Genomic DNA, 23,810 nt, shown 5'->3' with positions numbered 1-23,810 from the left:
TGCTTAGCAGGAGCAGACAATAGGCTTTTTACAAACCGCCATTGTGCACTGGCTCAGAGAGTGTCAGAATGCACCTATGTCAGAAAGGGCCCTTGGATCTCAGCCGTGCCCTCCATTGCTCTAGAGGTGGAAGGCACAAAGCACTGCCTCCATCCTTCAATTGGAGACAAGACAGCAACTGTCCTGCTTCCAGCTCTTTAGGAAGCTGGGAAAGCACTCGCATTCCACAGTGCTCTTACAGCATCCTGGGAACGTCTCATACAAAGGCAGCTGAACACCGTGTCTTTTCAGCCCTTAACTCACCAATCTGCAACATATGCTTCTGCCGCATTTCCACCTTGCCAACCCGGCTCAGACGAAATGCCTACATCTTCCCCTGAAGCAACTGTGCTGATTCCCAAAGGATTGAGCATCCACATGCTTCGGAGGCGATAACCTGCATGCCTTTTTCCAACCACCATTTTACACTGCTTAGAGAGCGTCGGAAAGCAGCTATGTCAGAAAGACCCCTTTGCTCTCAGCCATGCCCTCCATTGGTCTCGAGGTGGAAGGCACAAGGCACTGGTTCTGGATCCACCCCTCATTGGGAGACAAACCATATCTTGGCCTGCTTCCAGCTCTTTAGGAAGTGGAGAAAAAACTCCCTTTCCACAGTGCTCTTACAGCTTCCTGGGAACATCTCATACAAAGGAGGCTGAACGCCGTTTCTTTTCAGCACTTCACTCGCCAGTCTGGGACATCTGCATCCTGCACGTTTCCACCTTGCCAACCCGGCTCAGACGAAATGCCTACATCTTCCCCTTGAGCAATGGGGATGAGGCCCATAGGATTGTGGTTCCACATGCTGAGGAGGAGAGAGACAATAGGCTTTTAACTAACCACGAAGTGCAACGGTTGGGAGAGTGTCAGAAGGCACCAATGGCAGAATGACCCCTTAACTCTCAGCCGCGCCCTCCATTGCTGTAGAGATGGAAGGCACAAAGCACTGCCTCCATCCTTCAATGGGAGACAAGCCATAAACTGTCTTGCCTCCAGCTCTTTAGGAAGCTGGGAAAGAACTCGCTTTCCACAGTGCTGTTACAGCATACGAGGAAACTCTCATACCGAGGCAGCTCAAACGCCATTTCTTCCCAGTGCTTAACTGGCCGCTTTAGGACTTCCGCTTCTGCCACAGTTCCACCTTGCCAACCCGCCTCAGACGAAATGCCTACATCTTCCCCTTGAGCAACGGGGGCGAAGCCCACATGATTGTGCTGCCACATGCTTAGCAGGAGCAGACAATAGGCTTTTTACAAACCGCCATTGTGCACTGGGTCAGAGAGTGTCAGAATGCACCTATGTCAGAAAGGGCCCTTTGCTCTGAGCCGTGCCCTCCATTTCTCTAGAGGTGGAAGGCACAAAGCACTGCCTCCATCCTTCAATTGGAGACAAGCCATAAACTGTCTTGCCTCCAGCTCTTTAGGAAGCTGACAAACAACTCGCTTTCCACAGTCCTGTTACAGCAGACCGGGGAACTTCTCATACCAAGGCAGCTCAAATGGCATTTCTTCCCAGCCCTTAACTCGCAGCTGTAGGACTCCTGCTTCTGCCGCAATTCCACCTTGCCAACCCGGCTCAGACGAAATGCCTACATCTTCCCCTGAAGCAACTGGGCTGAGTCCCAAATGATTGAGCGTCCACGTGCTTAGGAGGCGATAGACTGCACGCCTTTTTCCAACCACCATTGTGCACTGCTGGAGAGAGTGTCGGAAAGCAGCTATGTCAGAAAGACCCCTTTGCTCTCAGCCGTGCCCTTCATTGCTCTCGACGTGGAATGCACAATGCACTGGCTCCCCCCCTCAAGCGGCGACAAGCCACAGACCATCTTCCTTCCATCTCTTTAGGAAGCTGAGCAAGAACTCGCTTTCAACAGTGCTCTTTCTGTGTCCTGGCAACATCTCATACAAAGGCAGCTGATAGGCCATTTCTTTTCAGCGCTTAACTCGCATATTTGGAACTTCTGCTCCTGCCACATTTCCAGCTGGCCAACCCGGCTCAGACGAAATGTCTACATCTTCCCCTTCAGCAACGGGGACGAGGCCCAGATGACTGTGCTTCCGCATGCTTAGCAGGAGCAGACAATAGGCTTTTTACAAACCGCCATTGTGCACTGGCTCAGAGAGTGTCAGAAAGCACCTATGTCAGAAAGGGCCCTTGGATCTCAGCCGTGCCCTCCATTGCTCTAGAGGTGGAAGGCACAAAGCACTGCCTCCATCCTTCAATTGGAGACAAGCCAGCAACTGTCCTGCTTCCAGCTCTTTAGGAAGCTGGGAAACCACTCGCATTGCACATTGCTCTTACAGCGTCCTGGGAACGTCTCATACAAAGGCAGCTGAACACCGTGTCTTTTCAGCCCTTAACTCACCAATCTGCAACATCTGCTTCTGCCGCATTTCCACCTTGCCAACCCGGCTCAGAGGAAATGCCTACATCTTCCCCTGAAGCGACTGTGCTGATTCCCAAAGGATTGAGCATCCACATGCTTCGGAGGCGATAACCTACATGCCTTTTTCCAACCACCATTTTACACTGCTTAGAGAGCGTCGGAAAGCAGCTATGTCAGAAAGGCCCCTTTGCTCTCAGCCATGCCCTCCATTGCTCTCGAGGTGGAAGGCACAAGGCACTGGTTCTGGATCCACCCCTCAATGGGAGACAAAACACATCTTGGCCTGCTTCCAGCTCTTTAGGAAGTGGAGAAAAAACTCCCTTTCCACAGTGCTCTTACAGCTTCCTGGGAACATCTCATACAAAGGAGGCTGAACACCGTTTCTTTTCAGCACTTCACTCGCCAGTCTGGGACATCTGCATCCTGCACGTTTCCACCTTGCCAACCCGGCTCAGACGAAATGCCTACATCTTCCCCTTGAGCAATGGGGATGAGGCCCATAGGATTGTGGTTCCACATGCTGAGGAGGAGAGAGACAATAGGCTTTTAACTAACCACGAAGTGCAACGGTTGGGAGAGTGTCAGAAGGCACCAATGGCAGAATGACCCCTTAACTCTCATCCGCGCCCTCCATTGCTGTAGAGGTGGAAGGCACAAAGCACTGCCTCCATCCTTCAATGGGAGACAAGCCATAAACTGTCTTGCCTCCAGCTCTTTAGGAAGCTGGGAAAGAACTCGCTTTCCACAGTGCTGTTACAGCATACGAGGAAACACTCATACCGAGGCAGCTCAAACGCCATTTCTTCCCAGTGCTTAACTGGCCGCTTTAGGACTTCCGCTTCTGCCACAGTTCCACCTTGCCAACCCGGCTCAGACGAAATGCCTACATCTTCCCCTTGAGCAACGGGGGCGAAGCCCACATGATTGTGCTGCCACATGCTTAGCAGGAGCAGACAATAGGCTTTTTACAAACCGCCATTGTGCACTGGGTCAGAGAGTGTCAGAATGCACCTATGTCAGAAAGGGCCCTTTGCTCTGAGCCGTGCCCTCCATTGCTCTAGAGGTGGAAGGCACAAAGCACTGCCTCCATCCTTCAATTGGAGACAAGCCATAAACTGTCTTGCCTCCAGCTCTTTAGGAAGCTGACAAACAACTCGCTTTCCACAGTCCTGTTACAGCAGACCGGGGAACTTCTCATACCAAGGCAGCTCAAATGGCATTTCTTCCCAGCCCTTAACTCGCAGCTGTAGGACTCCTGCTTCTGCCGCAATTCCACCTTGCCAACCCGGCTCAGACGAAATGCCTACATCTTCCCCTGAAGCAACTGGGCTGAGTCCCAAATGATTGAGCGTCCACGTGCTTAGGAGGCGATAGACTGCACGCCTTTTTCCAACCACCATTGTGCACTGCTGGAGAGAGTGTCGGAAAGCAGCTATGTCAGAAAGACCCCTTTGCTCTCAGCCGTGCCCTTCATTGCTCTCGACGTGGAATGCACAATGCACTGGCTCCCCCCCTCAAGCGGCGACAAGCCACAGACCATCTTCCTTCCATCTCTTTAGGAAGCTGAGCAAGAACTCGCTTTCAACAGTGCTCTTTCTGTGTCCTGGCAACATCTCATACAAAGGCAGCTGATAGGCCATTTCTTTTCAGCGCTTAACTCGCAGATTTGGAACTTCTGCTCCTGCCACATTTCCAGCTGGCCAACCCGGCTCAGACGAAATGTCTACATCTTCCCCTTCAGCAACGGGGACGAGGCCCAGATGACTGTGCTTCCGCATGCTTAGCAGGAGCAGACAATAGGCTTTTTACAAACCGCCATTGTGCACTGGCTCAGAGAGTGTCAGAATGCACCTATGTCAGAAAGGGCCCTTGGATCTCAGCCGTGCCCTCCATTGCTCTAGAGGTGGAAGGCACAAAGCACTGCCTCCATCCTTCAATTGGAGACAAGCCAGCAACTGTCCTGCTTCCAGCTCTTTAGGAAGCTGGGAAACCACTCGCATTGCACATTGCTCTTACAGCGTCCTGGGAACGTCTCATACAAAGGCAGCTGAACACCGTGTCTTTTCAGCCCTTAACTCACCAATCTGCAACATCTGCTTCTGCCGCATTTCCACCTTGCCAACCCGGCTCAGAGGAAATGCCTACATCTTCCCCTGAAGCGACTGTGCTGATTCCCAAAGGATTGAGCATCCACATGCTTCGGAGGCGATAACCTACATGCCTTTTTCCAACCACCATTTTACACTGCTTAGAGAGCGTCGGAAAGCAGCTATGTCAGAAAGGCCCCTTTGCTCTCAGCCATGCCCTCCATTGCTCTCGAGGTGGAAGGCACAAGGCACTGGTTCTGGATCCACCCCTCAATGGGAGACAAACCACATCTTGGCCTGCTTCCAGCTCTTTAGGAAGTGGAGAAAAAACTCCCTTTCCACAGTGCTCTTACAGCGTCCTGGGAACATCTCATCCAAAGGAGGCTGAACGCCGTTTCTTTTCAGCACTTCACTCGCCAGTCTGGGACATCTGCATCCTGCACGTTTCCACCTTGCCAACCCGGCTCAGACGAAATGCCTACATCTTCCCCTTGAGCAATGGGGATGAGGCCCATAGGATTGTGGTTCCACATGCTGAGGAGGAGAGAGACAATAGGCTTTTAACTAACCACGAAGTGCAACAGTTGGGAGAGTGTCAGAAGGCACCAATGGCAGAATGACCCCTTAACTCTCAGCCGCGCCCTCCATTGCTGTAGAGGTGGAAGGCACAAAGCACTGCCTCCATCCTTCAATGGGAGACAAGCCATAAACTGTCTTGCCTCCAGCTCTTTAGGAAGCTGGGAAAGAACTCGCTTTCCACAGTGCTGTTACAGCATACGAGGAAACACTCATACCGAGGCAGCTCAAACGCCATTTCTTCCCAGTGCTTAACTGGCCGCTTTAGGACTTCCGCTTCTGCCACAGTTCCACCTTGCCAACCGGGCTCAGACGAAATGCCTACATCTTCCCCTTGAGCAACGGGGGCGAAGCCCACATGATTGTCCTGCCACATGCTTAGCAGGAGCAGACAATAGGCTTTTTACAAACCGCCATTGTGCACTGGGTCAGAGAGTGTCAGAATGCACCTATGTCAGAAAGGGCCCTTTGCTCTGAGCCGTGCCCTCCATTGCTCTAGAGGTGGAAGGCACAAAGCACTGCCTCCATCCTTCAATTGGAGACAAGCCATAAACTGTCTTGCCTCCAGCTCTTTAGGAAGCTGACAAACAACTCGCTTTCCACAGTCCTGTTACAGCAGACCGGGGAACTTCTCATACCAAGGCAGCTCAAATGGCATTTCTTCCCAGCCCTTAACTCGCAACTGTAGGCCTCCTGCTTCTGCCACTATTCCACCCTGCCAACCCGGCTCAGGCGAAATGCCTACATCTTCCCCTGAAGCAACTGGGCTGAGTCCCAAATGATTGAGCGTCCACGTGCTTAGGAGGCGATAGACTGCACGCCTTTTTCCAACCACCATTGTGCACTGCTGGAGAGAGTGTCGGAAAGCAGCTATGTCAGAAAGACCCCTTTGCTCTCAGCCGTGCCCTTCATTGCTCTAGACGTGGAATGCACAATGCACTGGCACACCCCCTTAAGCGGCGACAAGCCACAGACCATCTTCCTTCCATCTCTTTAGGAAGCTGAGCAAGAACTCGCTTTCAACAGTGCTCTTTCTGTGTCCTGGCAACATCTCATACAAAGGCAGCTGATATGCCATTTCTTTTCAGTGCTTAACTCGCAGATTTGGAACTTCTGCTCCTGCCACATTTCCACCTGGCCAACCCGGGTCAGACGAAATGTCTACATCTTCCCCTTCAGCAACGGGGACGAGGCCCAGATGACTGTGCTTCCGCATGCTTAGCAGGAGCAGACAATAGGCTTTTTACAAACCGCCATTGTGCACTGGCTCAGAGAGTGTCAGAATGCACCTATGTCAGACAGGGCCCTTGGATCTCAGCCGTGCCCTCCATTGCTCTAGAGGTGGAAGGCACAAAGCACTGCCTCCATCCTTCAATTGGAGACAAGCCAGCAACTGTCCTGCTTCCAGCTCTTTAGGAAGCTGGGAAAGCACTCGCATTGCACAGTGCTCTTACAGCGTCCTGGGAACGTCTCATACAAAGGCAGCTGAACACCGTGTCTTTTCAGCCCTTAACTCACCAATCTGCAACATCTGCTTCTGCCCCATTTCCACCTTGCCAACCCGGCTCAGACGAAATGCCTACATCTTCCCCTGAAGCGACTGTGCTGATTCCCAAATGATTGAGCATCCACATGCTTAGGAGGCACTAAACTGCATGCCTTTTTCCAACCACCATTTTACACTGCTTAGAGAGCGTCGGAAAGCAGCTATGTCAGAAAGGCCCCTTTGCTCTCAGCCATACCCTCCATTGCTCTCGAGGTGGAAGGCACAAGGCACTGGTTCTGGATCAACCCCTCAATGGGAGACAAACCACATCTTGGCCTGCTTCCAGCTCTTTAGGAAGTGGAGAAAAAACTCCCTTTCCACAGTGCTCTTACAGCGTCCTGGGAACATCTCATACAAAGGAGGCTGAATGCCGTTTCTTTTCAGCACTTCACTCGCCAGTCTGGGACATCTGCATCCTGCACGTTTCCAACCTTGCCAACCCGGCTCAGACGAAATGCCTACATCTTCCCCTTGAGCAATGGGGATGAGGCCCATAGGATTGTGGTTCCACATGCTTAGGAGGAGAGAGACAACAGGCTTTTAACTAACCACGAAGTGCAACGGTTGGGAGAGTGTCAGAAGGCACCAATGGCAGGAAGACCCCTTTACTCTCAGCCGCGCCCTCCATTGCTGTAGAGGTGGAAGGCACAAAGCACTGCCTCCATCCTTCAATGGGAGACAAGCCATAAACTGTCTTGCCTCCAGCTCTTTAGGAAGCTGGGAAAGAACTCGCTTTCCACAGTGCTGTTACAGCATACGAGGAAACTCTCATACCGAGGCAGCTCATAAGCCATTTCTTCCCAGTGCTTAACTGGCCGCTTTAGGACTTCCGCTTCTGCCACAGTTCCACCTTGCCAACCCGCCTCAGACGAAATGCCTACATCTTCCCTTTAAGCAACGGGGGCGAAGCCCACATGATTGTGCTGCCACATGCTTAGCAGGAGCAGACAATAGGCTTTTTACAAACCGCCATTGTGCACTGGGTCAGAGAGTGTCAGAATGCACCTATGTCAGAAAGGGCCCTTTGCTCTCAGCCGTGCCCTCCATTGCTCTAGAGGTGGAAGGCACAAAGCACTGCCTCCATCCTTCAATTGGAGACAAGCCATAAACTGTCTTGCCTCCAGCTCTTTAGGAAGCTGACAAACAACTCGCTTTCCACAGTCCTGTTACAGCAGACCGGGGAACTTCTCATACCAAGGCAGCTCAAATGGCATTTCTTCCCAGCCCTTAACTCGCAGCTGTAGGACTCCTGCTTCTGCCGCAATTCCAGCTTGCCAACCCGGCTCAGACGAAATGCCTACATCTTCCCCTGAAACAACTGGGCTGAGTCCCAAATGATTGAGCGTCCACGTGCTTAGGAGGCAATAGACTGCACGCCATTTTCCAACCACCATTGTGCACTGCTGGAGAGAGTGTCGGAAAGCAGCTGTGTCAGAAAGACCCCTTTGCTCTCAGCCGTGCGCTTCATTGCTCTAGACGTGGAATGCACAATGCACTGGCACACCCCCTTAAGCGGCGACAAGCCACAGACCATCTTCCTTCCATCTCTTTAGGAAGCTGAGCAAGAACTCGCTTTCAACAGTGCTCTTTCTGTGTCCTGGCAACATCTCATACAAAGGCAGCTGATAGGCCATTTCTTTTCAGCACTTAACTCGCAGATTTGGAACTTCTGCTCCTGCCACATATCCACCTGGCCAACCCGGGTAAGACGAAATGTCTACATCTTCCCCTTCAGCAACGGGGACGAGGCCCAGATGACTGTGCTTCCGCATGCTTAGCAGGAGCAGACAATAGGCTTTTTACAAACCACCATTGTGCACTGGCTCAGAGAGTGTCAGAATGCACCTATGTCAGAAAGGGCCCTTGGATCTCAGCCGTGCCCTCCATTGCTCTAGAGGTGGAAGGCACAAAGCACTGCCTCCATCCTTCAATTGGAGACAAGCCAGCAACTGTCCTGCTTCCAGCTCTTTAGGAAGCTGGGAAAGCACTCGCATTGCACAGTGCTCTTACAGCGTCCTGGGAACGTCTCATACAAAGGCAGCTGAACACCGTGTCTTTTCAGCCCTTAACTCACCAATCTGCAACATCTGCTTCTGCCCCATTTCCACCTTGCCAACCCGGCTCAGACGAAATGCCTACATCTTCCCCTGAAGCGACTGTGCTGATTCCCAAAGGATTGAGCATCCACATGCTTCGGAGGCGATAATCTGCATGCCTTTTTCCAACCACCATTTTACACTGCTTAGAGAGCGTCGGAAAGCAGCTATGTCAGAAAGACCCCTTTGCTCTCAGCCATGCCCTCCATTGCTCTCGAGGTGGAAGGCACAAGGCACTGGTTCTGGATCCACCCCTCAATGGGAGACAAACCACATCTTGGCCTGCTTCCAGCTCTTTAGGAAGTGGAGTAAATACTCCCTTTCCACAGTGCTCTTACAGCTTCCTGGGAACATCTCATACAAAGGAGGCTGAACGCCGTTTCTTTTCAGCACTTCACTCGCCAGTCTGGGACATCTGCATCCTGCACGTTTCCACCTTGCCAACCCGGCTCAGACGAAATGCCTACATCTTCCCCTTGAGCAATGGGGATGAGGCCCATAGGATTGTGGTTCCACATGCTGAGGAGGAGAGAGACAACAGGCTTTTAACTAACCACGAAGTGCAACGGTTGGGAGAGTGTCAGAAAGCACCAATGGCAGAAAGACCCCTTAACTCTCAGCCGCGCCCTCCATTGCTGTAGAGGTGGAAGGCACAAAGCACTGCCTTCATCCTTCAATGGGAGACAAGCCATAAACTGTCTTGCCTCCAGCTCTTTAGGAAGCTGGGAAAGAACTCGCTTTCCACAGTGCTGTTACAGCATACGAGGAAACTCTCATACCGAGGCAGCTCAAACGCCATTTCTTCCCAGTGCTTAACTGGCCGCTTTAGGACTTCCGCTTCTGCCACAGTTCCACCTTGCCAACCCGGCTCAGACGAAATGCCTACATCTTCCCCTTAAGCAACGGGGGCAAAGCCCACATGATTGTGCTGCCACATGCTTAGCAGGAGCAGACAATAGGATTTTGCAAACCGCCATTGTGCACTGGGTAAGAGAGTGTCAGAATGCACCTATGTCAGAAAGGGCCCTTTGCTCTCAGCCGTGCCCTCCATTGCTCTAGAGGTGGAAGGCACAAAGCACTGCCTCCATCCTTCAATTGGAGACAAGCCATAAACAGTCTTCCCTCCAGCTCTTTAGGATGCTGACAAACAACTCGCTTTCCACAGTCCTGTTACAGCAGACCAGGGAAATTCTCATACCAAGGCAGCTCAAATGGCATTTCTTCCCAGCCCTTAACTCGCAGCTTTAGGAATCCTGCTTCTGCCGCAATTCCACCTTGCCAACCCGCCTCAGACGAAATGCCTACATCTTCCCCTGAAGCAACTGGGCTGAGTCCCAAATGATTGAGCGTCCACGTGCTTAGCAGGCGATAGACTGCACGCCTTTTTCCAACCACCATTGTGCACTGCTGGAGAGAGTGTCGGAAAGCAGCTATGTCAGAAAGACCCCTTTGCTCTCAGCCGTGCCCTTCATTGCTCTAGACGTGGAATGCACAATGCACTGGCTCCCCCCCTCAAGCGGCGACAAGCCACAGACCATCTTCCTTCCATCTCTTTAGGAAGCTGAGCAAGAACTCGCTTTCAACAGTGCTCTTTCTGTGTCCTGGCAACATCTCATACAAAGGCAGCTGATATGCCATTTCTTTTCAGCGCTTAACTCGCAGATTTGGAACTTCTGCTCCTGCCACATATCCACCTGGCCAACCCGGGTCAGACGAAATGTCTACATCTTCCCCTTCAGCAACGGGGACGAGGCCCAGATGACTGCGCTTCCGCATTCTTAGCAGGAGCAGACAATAGGCTTTTTACAAACCGCCATTGTGCACTGGCTCAGAGAGTGTCAGAATGCACCTATGTCAGAAAGGGCCCTTGGATCTCAGCCGTGCCCTCCATTGCTCTAGAGGTGGAAGGCACAAAGTACTGCCTCCATCCTTCAATTGGAGACAAGCCAGCAACTGTCCTGCTTCCAGCTCTTTAGGAAGCTGGGAAAGCACTCGCATTGCACAGTGCTCTTACAGCGTCCTGGGAACGTCTCATACAAAGGCAGCTGAACACCGTGTCTTTTCAGCCCTTAACTCACCAATCTGCAACATCTGCTTCTGCCCCATTTCCACCTTGCCAACCCGGCTCAGACGAAATGCCTACATCTTCCCCTGAAGCGACTGTGCTGATTCCCAAAGGATTGAGCATCCACATGCTTCGGAGGCGATAACCTGCATGCCTTTTTCCAACCACCATTGTACACTGCTTAGAGAGCGTCGGAAAGCAGCTATGTCAGAAAGGCCCCTTTGCTCTCAGCCATGCCCTCCATTGCTCTCGAGGTGGAAGGCACAAGGCACTGGTTCTGGATCCACCCCTCAATGGGAGACAAACCACATCTTGGCCTGCTTCCAGCTCTTTAGGAAGTGGGGAAAAACTCCCTTTCCACAGTGCTCTTACAGCGTCCTGGGAACATCTCATACAAAGGAGGCTGAACGCCGTTTCTTTTCAGCACTTCACTCGCCAGTCTGGGACATCTGCATCCTGCACGTTTCCACCTTGCCAACCCGGCTCAGACGAAATGCCTACATCTTCCCCTTGAGCAATGGGGATGAGGCCCATAGGATTGTGGTTCCACATGCTGAGGAGGAGAGAAACAATAGGCTTTTAACTAACCACGAAGTGCAACGGTTGGGAGAGTGTCAGAAGGCACCAATGGCAGAAAGACCCCTTAACTCTCAGCCGCGCCCTCCATTGCTGTAGAGGTGGAAGGCACAAAGCACTGCCTCCATCCTTCAATGGGAGACAAGCCATAAACTGTCTTGCCTCCAGCTCTTTAGGAAGCTGGGAAAGAACTCGCTTTCCACAGTGCTGTTACAGCATACGAGGAAACTCTCATACCGAGGCAGCTCAAACGCCATTTCCTCCCAGTGCTTAACTGGCCGCTTTAGGACTTCCGCTTCTGCCACAGTTCCACCTTGCCAACCCGCCTCAGACGAAATGCCTACATCTTCCCCTTAAGCAACGGGGGCGAAGCGCACATGATTGTGCTGCCACATGCTTAGCAGGAGCAGAGAATAGGCATTTTAAAAACCGCCATTGTGCACTGGGTCAGAGAGTGTCAGAATGCACCTATGTCAGAAAGGGCCCTTTGCTCTCAGCCGTGCCCTCCATTGCTCTAGAGGTGGAAGGCACAAAGCACTGCCTCCATCCTTCAATTGGAGACAAGCCATAAACTGTCTTGCCTCCAGCTCTTTAGGAAGCTGACAAACAACTCGCTTTCCACAGTCCTGTTACAGCAGACCGGGGAACTTCTCATACCAAGGCAGCTCAAATGGCATTTCTTCCCAGCCCTTAACTCGCAACTGTAGGACTCCTGCTTCTGCCGCAATTCCACCTTGCCAACCCGGCTCAGACGAAATGCCTACATCTTCCCCTGAATCAACTGGGCTGAGTCCCAAATGATTGAGCGTCCACGTGCTTAAGAGGCGATAGAATGCACGCCGTTTTCCAACCACCATTGTGCACTGCTGGAGAGAGTGTCGGAAAGCAGCTATGTCAGAAAGACCCCTTTGCTCTCAGCCGTGCCCTTCATTGCTCTAGACGTGGAATGCAAAATGCACTGGCACACCCCCTTAAGCGGCGACAAGCCACAGACCATCTTCCTTCCATCTCTTTAGGAAGCTGAGCAAGAACTCGCTTTCAACAGTGCTCTTTCTGTGTCCTGGCAACATCTCATACAAAGGCAGCTGATATGCCATTTCTTTTCAGCGCTTAACCCGCAGATTTGGAACTTCTGCTCCTGCCACATTTCCAGCTGGCCAACCCGGCTCAGACGAAATGTCTACATCTTCCCCTTCAGCAACGGGGACGAGGCCCAGATGACTGTGCTTCCGCATGCTTAGCAGGAGCAGACAATAGGCTTTTTACAAACCGCCATTGTGCACTGGCTCAGAGAGTGTCAGAATGCACCTATGTCAGAAAGGGCCCTTGGATCTCAGCCGTGCCCTCCATTGCTCTAGAGGTGGAAGGCACAAAGCACTGCCTCCATCCTTCAATTGGAGACAAGCCAGCAACTGTCCTGCTTCCAGCTCTTTAGGAAGCTGGGAAAGCACTCGCATTGCACAGTGCTCTTACAGCGTCCTGGGAACGTCTCATACAAAGGCCGCTGAACACCGTCTCTTTTCAGCCCTTAACTCACCAATCTGCAACATCTGCTTCTGCCGCATTTCCACCTGCCAACCCGGCTCAGACGAAATGCCTACATCTTCCCCTGAAGCGACTGTGCTGATTCCCAAAGGATTGAGCATCCACATGCTTCGGAGGCGATAACCTGCATGCCTTTTTCCAACCACCATTGTACACTGCTTAGAGAGCGTCGGAAAGCAGCTATGTCAGAAAGGCCCCTTTGCTCTCAGCCATGCCCTCCATTGCTCTCGAGGTGGAAGGCACAAGGCACTGGTTCTGGATCCACCCCTCAATGGGAGACAAACCACATCTTGGCCTGCTTCCAGCTCTTTAGGAAGTGGAGAAAAAACTCCCTTTCCACAGTGCTCTTACAGCGTCCTGGGAACATCTCATACAAAGGAGGCTGAACGCCGTTTCTTTTCAGCACTTCACTCGCCAGTCTGGGACATCTGCATCCTGCACGTTTCCACCTTGCCAACCCGGCTCAGACGAAATGCCTACATCTTCCCCTTGAGCAATGGGGATGAGGCCCATAGGATTGTGGTTCCACATGCTGAGGAGGAGAGAAACAATAGGCTTTTAACTAACCACGAAGTGCAACGGTTGGGAGAGTGTCAGAAGGCACCAATGGCAGAAAGACCCCTTAACTCTCAGCCGCGCCCTCCATTGCTGTAGAGGTGGAAGGCACAAAGCACTGCCTCCATCCTTCAATGGGAGACAAGCCATAAACTGTCTTGCCTCCAGCTCTTTAGGAAGCTGGGAAAGAACTCGCTTTCCACAGTGCTGTTACAGCATACGAGGAAACTCTCATACCGAGGCAGCTCAAACGCCATTTCCTCCCAGTGCTTAACTGGCCGCTTTAGGACTTCCGCTTCTGCCACAGTTCCACCTTGCCAACCCGCCTCAGACGAAATGCCTACATCTTCCCCTTAAGCAACGGGGGCGAAGTGCACATGATTGTGCTGCCACATGCTTAGCAGGAGCAGAGAATAGGCTTTTTAAAAACCGCCATTGTGCACTGGGTCAGAGAGTGTCAGAATGCACCTATGTCAGAAAGGGCCCTTTGCTCTCAGCCGTGCCCTCCATTGCTCTAGAGGTGGAAGGCACAAAGCACTGCCTCCATCCTTCAATTGGAGACAAGCCATAAACTGTCTTGCCTCCAGCTATTTAGGAAGCTGACAAACAACTCGCTTTCCACAGTCCTGTTACAGCAGACCGGGGAACTTCTCATACAAAGGCAGCTCAAATGGCATTTCTTCCCAGCCCTTAACTCGCAACTGTAGGACTCCTGCTTCTACCGCAATTCCACCTTGCCAAGCCGGCTCAGACGAAATGCCTACATCTTCCCCTGAAGCAACTGGGCTGAGTCCCAAATGATTGAGCGTCCACGTGCTTAGGAGGCGATAGACTGCACGCCGTTTTCCAACCACCATTGTGCACTGCTGGAGAGAGTGTCGGAAAGCAGCTATGTCAGAAAGACCCCTTTGCTCTCAGCCGTGCCCTTCATTGCTCTAGACGTGGAATGCACAATGCACTGGCTCCCCCCCTCAAGTGGCGACAAGCCACAGACCATCTTCCTTCCATCTCTTTAGGAAGCTGAGCAAGAGCTCGCTTTCAACAGTGCTCTTTCTGTGTCCTGGCAACATCTCATACAAAGGCAGCTGATATGCCATTTCTTTTCAGCTCTTAACTCGCAGATTTGGAACTTCTGCTCCTGCCACATTTCCAGCTGGCCAACCCGGCTCAGACGAAATGTCTACATCTTCCCCTTCAGCAACGGGGAGGAGGCCCAGATGACTGTGCTTCCGCATGCTTAGCAGGAGCAGACAATAGGCTTTTTACAAACCGCCATTGTGCACTGGGTCAGAGAGTGTCAGAATGCACCTATGTCAGAAAGGACCCTTGGATCTCAGCCGTGCCCTCCATTGCTCTAGAGGTGGAAGGCACAAAGCACTGCCTCCATCCTTCAATTGGAGACAAGCCAGCAACTGTCCTGCTTCCAGCTCTTTAGGAAGCTGGGAAAGCACTCGCATTGCACAGTGCTCTTACAGCGTCCTGGGAACGTCTCATACAAAGGCAGCTGAAGACCGTGTCTTTTCAGCCCTTAACTCACCAATCTGCAACATCTGCTTCTGCCGCATTTCCACCTTGCCAACCCGGCTCAGACGAAATGCCTACATCTTCCCCTGGAGCGACTGTCCTGATTCCCAAATGATTGAGAATCCACATGCTTAGGAGGCGATAAACTGCATGCTTTTTCCAACCACCATTTTACACTGCTTAGAGAGCGTCGGAAAGCAGCTATGTCAGAAAGGCCCCTTTGCTCTCAGCCATGCCCTCCATTGCTCTCGAGGTGGAAGGCACAAGGCACTGGTTCTGGATCCACCCCTCAATGGGAGACAAACCACATCTTGGCCTGCTTCCCGCTCTTTAGGAAGTGGAGAAAAATCTCCCTTTCCACAGTGCTCTTACAGCGTCCTGGGAACATCTCATACAAAGGAGGCTGAACGCCGTTTCTTTTCAGCACTTCACTCGCCAGTCTGGGACATCTGCATCCTGCACGTTTCCACCTTGAAAACCCGGCTCAGACGAAATGCCTACATCCTCCCCTTGAGCAATGGGGATGAGGCCCATAGGATTGTGGTTCCACATGCTGAGGAGGAGAGAGACAATAGGCTTTTAACTAACCACGAAGTGCAACGGTTGGGAGAGTGTCAGAAAGCACCAATGGCAGAAAGACCCCTTTGCTCTCAGCCGCGCCCTCCATTGCTGTAGAGGTGGAAGGCACAAAGCACTGCCTCCATCCTTCAATGGGAGACAAGCCATAAACTGTCTTGCCTCAAGCTCTTTAGGAAGCTGGGAAAGAACTCGCTTTCCACAGTGCTGTTACAGCATATGAGGAAACTCTCATACCGAGGCAGCTCAAACGCCATTTCTTCCCAGTGCTTAACTGGCCGCTTTAGGACTTCCGCTTCTGCCACAGTTCCACCTTGCCAACCCGCCTCAGACGAAATGCCTACATCTTCCCCTTAAGCAACGGGGGCAAAGCCCACATGATTGTGCTGCCACATGCTTAGCAGGAGCAGACAATAGGCTTTTTACAAACCGCCATTGTGGACTGTGTAAGAGAGTGTCAGAATGCACCTATGTCAGAAAGGGCCCTTTGCTCTCAGCCGTGCCCTCCATTGCTCTAGAGGTGGAAGGCACAAAGCACTGCCTCCATCCTTCAATTGGAGACAAGCCATAAACTGTCTTGCCTCCAGCTCTTTAGGATGCTGACAAACAACTCGCTTTCCACAGTCCTGTTACAGCAGACCGGGGAAATTCTCATACCAAGGCAGCTCAAATGGCATTTCTTCCCAGCCCTTAACTCGCAGCTTTAGGAATCCTGCTTCTGCCGCAATTCCACCTTGCCAACCCGGCTCAGACGAAATGCCTACATCTTCCCCTGAAGCAACTGGGCTGAGTCCCAAATGATTGAGCGTCCACGTGCTTAGGAGGCGATAGACTGCACGCCTTTTTCCAACCACCATTGTGCACTGCTGGAGAGAGTGTCGGAAAGCAGCTATGTCAGAAAGACCCCTTTGCTCTCAGCCGTGCCCTTCATTGCTCTAGACGTGGAATGCACAATGCACTGGCTCCCCCCCTCAAGCGGCGACAAGCCACAGACCATCTTCCTTCCATCTCTTTAGGAAGCTGAGCAAGAACTCGCCTTCAACAGTGCTCTTTCTGTGTCCTGGCAACATCTCATACAAAGGCAGCTGATAGGCCATTTCTTTTCAGCGCTTAACTCGCAGATGTGGAACTTCTGCTCCTGCCACATATCCACCTGGCCAACCCGGGTCAGACGAAATGTCTACATCTTCCCCTTCAGCAACGGGGACGAGGCCCAGATGACTGTGCTTCCGCATGCTTAGCAGGAGCAGACAATAGGCTTTTTACAAACCGCCATTGTGCACTGGTTCAGAGAGTGTCAGAATGCACCTATGTCAGAAAGGGCCCTTGGATCTCAGCCGTGCCCTCCATTGCTCTAGAGGTGGAAGGCACAAAGCACTGCCTCCATCCTTCAATTGGAGACAAGCCAGCAACTGTCCTGCTTCCAGCTCTTTAGGAAGCTGGGAAAGCACTCGCATGGCACAGTGCTCTTACAGCATCCTGGGAACGTCTCATACAAAGGCAGCTTAAGACCGTGTCTTTTCAGCCCTTAACTCACCAATCTGCAACATCTGCTTCTGCCGCATTTCCACCTTGCCAACCCGGCTCAGACGAAATGCCTACATCTTCCCCTGGAGCGACTGTCCTGATTCCCAAATGATTGAGAATCCACATGCTTAGGAGGCGATAAACTGCATGCCTTTTTCCAACCACCATTTTACACTGCTTAGAGAGCGTCGGAAAGCAGCTATGTCAGAAAGGCCCCTTTGCTCTCAGCCATGCCCTCCATTGCTCTCGAGGTGGAAGGCACAAGGCACTGGTTCTGGATCCACCCCTCAATGGGAGACAAACCACATCTTGGCCTGCTTCCCGCTCTTTAGGAAGTGGAGAAAAATCTCCCTTTCCACAGTGCTCTTACAGCGTCCTGGGAACATCTCATACAAAGGAGGCTGAACGCCGTTTCTTTTCAGCACTTCACTCGCCAGTCTGGGACATCTGCATCCTGCACGTTTCCACCTTGAAAACCCGGCTCAGACGAAATGCCTACATCCTCCCCTTGAGCAATGGGGATGAGGCCCATAGGATTGTGGTTCCACATGCTGAGGAGGAGAGAGACAATAGGCTTTTAACTAACCACGAAGTGCAACGGTTGGGAGAGTGTCAGAAAGCACCAATGGCAGAAAGACCCCTTTGCTCTCAGCCGCGCCCTCCATTGCTGTAGAGGTGGAAGGCACAAAGCACTGCCTCCATCCTTCAATGGGAGACAAGCCATAAACTGTCTTGCCTCAAGCTCTTTAGGAAGCTGGGAAAGAACTCGCTTTCCACAGTGCTGTTACAGCATACGAGGAAACTCTCATACCGAGGCAGCTCAAACGCCATTTCTTCCCAGTGCTTAACTGGCCGCTTTAGGACTTCCGCTTCTGCCACAGTTCCACCTTGCCAACCCGCCTCAGACGAAATGCCTACATCTTCCCCTTAAGCAACGGGGGCAAAGCCCACATGATTGTGCTGCCACATGCTTAGCAGGAGCAGACAATAGGCTTTTTACAAACCGCCATTGTGGACTGTGTAAGAGAGTGTCAGAATGCACCTATGTCAGAAAGGGCCCTTTGCTCTCAGCCGTGCCCTCCATTGCTCTAGAGGTGGAAGGCACAAAGCACTGCCTCCATCCTTCAATTGGAGACAAGCCATAAACTGTCTTGCCTCCAGCTCTTTAGGATGCTGACAAACAACTCGCTTTCCACAGTCCTGTTACAGCAGACCGGGGAAATTCTCATACCAAGGCAGCTCAAATGGCATTTCTTCCCAGCCCTTAACTCGCAGCTTTAGGAATCCTGCTTCTGCCGCAATTCCACCTTGCCAACCCGGCTCAGACGAAATGCCTACATCTTCCCCTGAAGCAACTGGGCTGAGTCCCAAATGATTGAGCGTCCACGTGCTTAGGAGGCGATAGACTGCACGCCTTTTTCCAACCACCATTGTGCACTGCTGGAGAGAGTGTCGGAAAGCAGCTATGTCAGAAAGACCCCTTTGCTCTCAGCCGTGCCCTTCATTGCTCTAGACGTGGAATGCACAATGCACTGGCTCCCCCCCTCAAGCGGCGACAAGCCACAGACCATCTTCCTTCCATCTCTTTAGGAAGCTGAGCAAGAACTCGCCTTCAACAGTGCTCTTTCTGTGTCCTGGCAACATCTCATACAAAGGCAGCTGATAGGCCATTTCTTTTCAGCGCTTAACTCGCAGATGTGGAACTTCTGCTCCTGCCACATATCCACCTGGCCAACCCGGGTCAGACGAAATGTCTACATCTTCCCCTTCAGCAACGGGGACGAGGCCCAGATGACTGTGCTTCCGCATGCTTAGCAGGAGCAGACAATAGGCTTTTTACAAACCGCCATTGTGCACTGGTTCAGAGAGTGTCAGAATGCACCTATGTCAGAAAGGGCCCTTGGATCTCAGCCGTGCCCTCCATTGCTCTAGAGGTGGAAGGCACAAAGCACTGCCTCCATCCTTCAATTGGAGACAAGCCAGCAACTGTCCTGCTTCCAGCTCTTTAGGAAGCTGGGAAAGCACTCGCATTGCACAGTGCTCTTACAGCGTCCTGGGAACGTCTCATACAAAGGCAGCTGAACACCGTGTCTTTTCAGCCCTTAACTCACCAATCTGCAACATCTGCTTCTGCCGCATTTCCACCTTGCCAACCCGGCTCAGACGAAATGCCTACATCTTCCACTGAAGCGACTGTGCTGATTCCCAAATGATTGAGCATCCACATGCTTAGGAGTCACTAAACTGCATGCCTTTTTCCAACCACCATTTTACACTGCTTAGAGAGCATCGGAAAGCAGCTATGTCAGAAAGGCCCCTTTGCTCTCAGCCATGCCCTCCATTGCTCTCGAGGTGGAAGGCACAAGGCACTGGTTCTGGATCCACCCCTCAATGGGAGACAAACCACATCTTGGCCTGCTTCCCGCTCTTTAGGAAGTGGAGAAAAATCTCCCTTTCCACAGTGCTCTTACAGCGTCCTGGGAACATCTCATACAAAGGAGGCTGAACGCCGTTTCTTTTCAGCACTTCACTCGCCAGTCTGGGACATCTGCATCCTGCACGTTTCCACCTTGAAAACCCGGCTCAGACGAAATGCCTACATCCTCCCCTTGAGCAATGGGGATGAGGCCCATAGGATTGTGGTTCCACATGCTGAGGAGGAGAGAGACAATAGGCTTTTAACTAACCACGAAGTGCAACGGTTGGGAGAGTGTCAGAAAGCACCAATGGCAGAAAGACCCCTTTGCTCTCAGCCGCGCCCTCCATTGCTGTAGAGGTGGAAGGCACAAAGCACTGCCTCCATCCTTCAATGGGAGACAAGCCATAAACTGTCTTGCCTCAAGCTCTTTAGGAAGCTGGGAAAGAACTCGCTTTCCACAGTGCTGTTACAGCATACGAGGAAACTCTCATACCGAGGCAGCTCAAACGCCATTTCCTCCCAGTGCTTAACTGGCCGCTTTAGGACTTCCGCTTCTGCCACAGTTCCACCTTGCCAACCCGCCTCAGACGAAATGCCTACATCTTCCCCTTAAGCAACGGGGGCGAAGCCCACATGATTGTGCTGCCACATGCTTAGCAGGAGCAGACAATAGGCTTTTTAAAAACGGCCATTGTGCACTGGGTCAGAGAGTGTCAGAATGCACCTATGTCAGAAAGGGCCCTTTGCTCTCATTCGTGCAGTCCATTGCTCTAGAGGTGGAAGGCACAAAGCACTGCCTCCATCCTTCAATTGGAGACAAGCCATAAACAGTCTTGCCTCCAGCTCATTAGGAAGCTGACAAACAACTCGCTTTCCACAGTCCTGTTACAGCAGACAGGGGAACTTCTCATACAAAGGCAGCTCAAATGGCATTTCTTCCCAGCCCTTAACTCGCAACTGTAGGACTCCTGCTTCTGCCGCAATTCCACCTTGCCAAGCTGGCTCTGACGAAATGCCTACATCTTCCCCTGAAGCAACTGGGCTGAGTCCCAAATGATTGAGCGTCCACGTGCTTAGGAGGCGATAGACTGCACGCCTTTTTCCAACCACCATTGTGCACTGCTGGAGAGAGTGTCGGATAGCAGCTATGTCAGAAAGACCACTTTGCTCTCAGCCGTGCCCTTCATTGCTCTCGACGTGGAATGCTCAATGCACTGGCACACCCCCTTAAGCGGCGACAAGCCACAGACCATCTTCCTTCCATCTCTTTAGGAAGCTGAGCAAGAACTCGCTTTCAACAGTGCTCTTTCTGTGTCCTGGCAACATCTCATACAAAGGCAGCTGATATGCCATTTCTTTTCAGTGCTTAACTCGCAGATTTGGAACTTCTGCTCCTGCCACATTTCCACCTGGGCAACCCGGCTCAGACGAAATGTCTACATCTTCCCCTTCAGCAACGGGGACGAGGCCCAGATGACTGTGCTTCCGCATGCTTAGCAGGAGCAGACAATAGGCTTTTTACAAACCGCCATTGTGCACTGGTTCAGAGAGTGTCAGAAAGCACCTATGTCAGAAAGGGCCCTTGGATCTCAGCCGTGCCCTCCATTGCTCTAGAGGTGGAAGGCACAAAGCACTGCCTCCATCCTTCAATTGGAGACAAGCCAGCAACTGTCCTGCTTCCAGCTCTTTAGGAAGCTGGGAAAGCACTCGCATTGCACAGTGCTCTTACAGCGTCCTGGGAACGTCTCATACAAAGGCAGCTAAACACCGTCTCTTTTCAGCCCTTAACTCACCAATCTGCAACATCTGCTTCTGCCGCAATTCCACCTTGCCAACCCGGCTCATACGAAATGCCTACATCTTCCCCTGAAGCGACTGTGCTGATTCCCAAAGGATTGAGCATCCACATGCTTAGGAGGCGATAAACTGCATGCCTTTTTCCAACCACCATTTTACACTGCTTAGAGGGCTTCGGAAAGCAGCTATGTCAGAAAGGCCCCTTTGCTCTCAGCCATGCCCTCCATTGCTCTCGAGGTGGAAGGCACAAGGCACTGGTTCTGGATCCACCCCTCAATGGGAGACAAACCACATCTTGGCCTGCTTCCAGCTCTTTAGGAAGTGAAGAAAAAACTCCCTTTCCACAGTGCTCTTACAGCGTCCTGGGAACATCTCATCCAAAGGAGGCTGAACGCCGTTTCTTTTCAGCACTTCACTCGCCAGTCTGGGACATCTGCATCCTGCACGTTTCCACCTTGAAAACCCGGCTCAGACGAAATGCCTACATCCTCCCCTTGAGCAATTGGGATGAGGCACATAGGATTGTGGTTCAACATGCTGAGGAGGAGAGAGACAATAGGCTTTTAACTAACCACGAAGTGCAACGGTTGGGAGAGTGTCAGAAGGCACCAATGGCAGAAAGACCCCTTTACTCTCAGCCGCGCCCTCCATTGCTGTAGAGGTGGAAGGCACAAAGCACTGCCTCCATCCTTCAATGGGAGACAAGCCATAAACTGTCTTGCCTCCAGCTCTTTAGGAAGCTGGGAAAGAACTCGCTTTCCACAGTGCTGTTACAGCATACGAGGAAACTCTCATACCGAGGCAGCTCAAACGCCATTTCTTCCCAGTGCTTAACTGGCCGCTTTAGGACTTCCGCTTCTGCCACAGTTCCACCTTGCCAACCCGGCTCAGACGAAATGCCTACATCTTCCCCTTAAGCAACGGGGGCGAAGCCCACATGATTGTGCTGCCACATGCTTAGAAGGAGCAAACAATAGGCTTTTTACAAACCGCCATTGTGCACTGGGTAAGAGAGTGTCAGAATGCACCTATGTCAGAAAGGGCCCTTTGCTCTCAGCCGTGCCCTCCATTGCTCTAGAGGTGGAAGGCAGAAAGCACTGCCTCCATCCTTCAATTGGAGACAAGCCATAAACTGTCTTGCCTCCAGCTCTTTAGGATGCTGACAAACAACTCGCTTTCCACAGTCCTGTTACAGCAGACCGGGGAACTTCTCATACCAAGGCAGCTCAAATGGCATTTCTTCCCAGCCCTTAACTCGCAGCTGTAGGACTCCTGCTTCTGCCGCAATTCCACCTTGCCAACCCGGCTCAGACGAAATGCCTACATCTTCCCCTGAAGCAACTGGGCTGAGTCCCAAATGATTGAGCGTCCACGTGCTTAGGAGGCGATAGACTGCACGCCTTTTTCCAACCACCATTGTGCACTGCTGGAGAGAGTGTCGGAAAGCAGCTATGTCAGAAAGACCCCTTTGCTCTCAGCTGTGCCCTTCATTGCTCTCGACGTGGAATGCACAATGCACTGGCTCCCCCCCTCAAGCGGCGACAAGCCACAGACCATCTTCCTTCCATCTCTTTAGGAAGCTGAGCAAGAACTCGCCTTCAACAGTGCTCTTTCTGTGTCCTGGCAACATCTCATAGAAAGGCAGCTGATATGCCATTTCTTTTCAGCGCTTAACTCGCAGATTTGGAACTTCTGCTCCTGCCACATTTCCACCTGGCCAACCCGGGTCAGACGAAATGTCTACATCTTCCCCTTCAGCAACGGGGACGAGGCCCAGATGACTGTGCTTCCGCATGCTTAGCAGGAGCAGACAATAGGCTTTTTACAAACCGCCATTGTGCACTGGCTCAGAGAGTGTCAGAATGCACCTATGTCAGAAAGGGCCCTTTGCTCTCAGCCGTGCCCTCCATTGCTCTAGTGGTGGAAGGCACAAAGCACTGCCTCCATCCTTCAATTGGAGACAAGCCAGCAACTGTCCTGCTTCCAGCTCTTTAGGAAGCTGGGAAAGCACTCGCATTGCACAGTGCTCTTACAGCGTCCTGGGAACGTCTCATACAAAGGCAGCTGAACACCGTGTCTTTTCAGCCCTTAACTCACCAATCTGCAACATCTGCTTCTGCCGCATTTCCACCTTGCCAACCCGGCTCAGACGAAATGCCTACATCTTCCCCTGAAGCGACTGTGCTGATTCCCAAAGGATTGAGCATCCACATGCTTCGGAGGCGATAACCTGCATGCCTTTTTCCAACCACAATTTTACACTGCTTAGCGAGCGTCGGAAAGCAGCTATGTCAGAAAGACCCCTTTGCTCTCAGCCATGCCCTCCATTGCTCTCGAGGTGGAAGGCACAAGGCACTGGTTCTGGATCCACCCCTCAATGGGAGACAAACCACATCTTGGCCTGCTTCCAGCTCTTTAGGAAGTGGAGAAAAAACTCCCTTTCCACAGTGCTCTTACAGCTTCCTGGGAACATCTCATACAAAGGAGGCTGAACGC

The sequence above is a fragment of the Equus caballus genome, unplaced genomic scaffold (assembly GCF_041296265.1).
Source record: "Equus caballus isolate H_3958 breed thoroughbred unplaced genomic scaffold, TB-T2T haplotype2-0000440, whole genome shotgun sequence".
NCBI classification, from domain to species: Eukaryota; Metazoa; Chordata; class Mammalia; order Perissodactyla; family Equidae; genus Equus; species Equus caballus.
Note: the sequence above shows the minus strand (reverse complement) of the source record.